Genomic DNA, 2,469 nt, shown 5'->3' on the forward strand with positions numbered 1-2,469 from the left:
TTTTATAATATTTTTTAGATTGGTTTACAGTTACATATGTTCCCTTGTTTTAAGAAATATCATTAATACAAATGTATGAATTACAACATCCCTGTTACAGAAAAAATAGATTCATAACATAAAATGTCTTTTAGGCATTTATTATGCCAAGTATTTAAATGATTATTCTTAATGTAACATAATAATAATATTAATTTAGTTATAAAAGATAAGATTTTATTAGCCTAAGGACCACCTAAGAGTTTCCAGGAAGTTCCAAAGTAAAATCTGTCTAGCTTTTAAATGAAGTAAGTAGAATAGCAGCAATCCCTGGGTATCCCTTAAATGTAAACTGTGAAGATTCTTCTTATATTAACTGGGCCTTAAGTAAATGATATGTTAGAGCATAAAAATATAAACAGAAATTTTGAGACTAGCTAATAATACTGGCCTGAATTTTGTTTTTACTTGTGCGTATGTCAGGTAAGAAATCTCATCACTAAGTATATATTAAAAATTAACAATTATTTCTAACTTTTCTAACTCATTTACAAGCCAAGTGCTCACTCTTACCATTGAATCAAATCTTATTTCTGAAAATAACCTACAGAAGTAGTATGTAAATACATAGATCTTTGAAATAGACTAAAAGCATCCTCCCATGTTCTATGGATCAAGATGTGATGATCTCTATAACATATGTAAGTGAACACATTAACTTGGGATATACTGACACATTATTGTAGGCATACATATGTGTACCATAAAGTAAATTCTAACAATGTTTCTAGTGACAGCATACTTTCTAGCACTGCTAGAGAAAGAAAATAAAAACTTAGTATGAAAACTATGTTTTATTTTTTAAACAAAGTTTTTAAGTGGAAAAATAAATCCAATTCTCTTCTTGCAATTGAACTGAGTTCTAAACAGTTCATAGTCAAAAGTCTCTTCACTTGTTCTCCAATGATACATAAGCTTTCTGTCTATTCCAGAAGTCTCATCATCTCCAATTATGCTTTCCAAGATACAAGGTAGCCATGCTGGTTAAATTCTTCCCGATGCCCACTTCACACCTGATGTAACTTCACAGGTTGGTACCTTGAGCACCACACCCATGATAACCACAGCCAGCCACTTTGAAGGGGAAGAGAGCACAGAAGGCAAATATCACCCATTGCACTGGACAGGCTGTAACTACTGACCAAAAGATTCCTGATCCAGCCTCTGAAATTGATTTATTCTCTAAAGAAGTTACCTTCCTAGACTCAAACACTCAATAACTATTTCTGTCCTCATCAATATGATCCCACCATGAATCTACCTCTGATAGTCTTTACTGCTCAAAAGTCACATGAGAACATCAAGATAATTGTCACCATACAGGCAATAGAGCCGCTGCTGAGCAATTCATAGAAAAGAGAGACTGCAATGGCACCGACTCCAAAGAACAAAAGGAAAAATGATGCCCCTAGATGTTTGGTTTTTGATCTTCTTGGTTGATTAGTTGTCTCTCCTTTTGCATCAAACAGTGAAACACTTTTGGTGTCATCATTGCTACCCTGTGACAACATGGTGGCCCTGAGTCAGACCCTATAGGTTTGTAATTCTATTCTCACACAGATACAATGCTTTTAAATATGTTTAAATGTTTTTTTCATGTTGAATAATATGAGTAGCTTTCAAGAGGACCAAGTCCCAACAGTCACTTGCATGGTTCATTCAGTTCTGCTCACTGCAAGAGGACATTGACACACGGAGGTTGGAGTTTGCTGTGTGAGAATCCCATGTTGGGAAGTGGCCTTTTCCTGCTGGGGCAGAGTTAGCAGCTTTCAAGCAGCTGATTGTTAGCTAGGAATACCTGGGATGGGGCAGAATAGGAGCAGCAATATTGCTCTTTGAGATTGCTAAAATTCTTGGTAATTATGTCCTCTGCAAGCTTTCTGCTGCAGAATTGTTGATCTAAGGTCTAGGACCAATTTGATTTTGCTAACAACAGCATTTTCGCATGATCTATGAAAGATGAAAAAGTGATGTGGTAGAAAGGTTTAAGTCATCAGAGGATAGTGAATTGCTTGGCCTGCAGGGAGGGAAGAAATTAATTTCTCCTTCTCACCAATTGTAACTTCTATCTACTGAGTACCTCTGAAGAGTGAGGCACCATTCTAGGCACCCATACCCAGCTCACTTGATTCTTCACAAAACTGTGGAGTGGGTATTGTGATGACAACATTTATCATGAAATTTGAGCTAATAATCAAATGCCCAACCAGAAGGTGGTAGAGCAAGTCCTCAGTCAAATCTAAGTTTAAAGCTAAGCATTTTGCCTTTTTTTCCTTCCTGCTACTACAAAACAGGTGTGTTCTTGTACAGTCTTGCAGGGGCAATTTCCATATTTGACATTAATGAGACTCACAAGAGATTTATGTCTTTTACTGCTTACAACCTCTCATGTTTTTCATATCTTCTTTTTAACTTGTATTATTTTTCTAC

The 2,469-nt window shown here is 35.8% G+C and overlaps 1 pseudogene; it reads right to left on the reverse strand.

The window, feature by feature from the left end:
- Positions 1-979: 979 nt before the first annotated feature.
- Positions 980-1,550, reverse strand: LOC107152758 (annotated as a pseudogene).
- Between the last annotated feature and the right edge of the window lie 919 nt (positions 1,551-2,469).

This window comes from Marmota marmota, unplaced genomic scaffold, assembly GCF_001458135.2.
Source record: "Marmota marmota marmota unplaced genomic scaffold, marMar, whole genome shotgun sequence".
NCBI classification, from domain to species: Eukaryota; Metazoa; Chordata; class Mammalia; order Rodentia; family Sciuridae; genus Marmota; species Marmota marmota.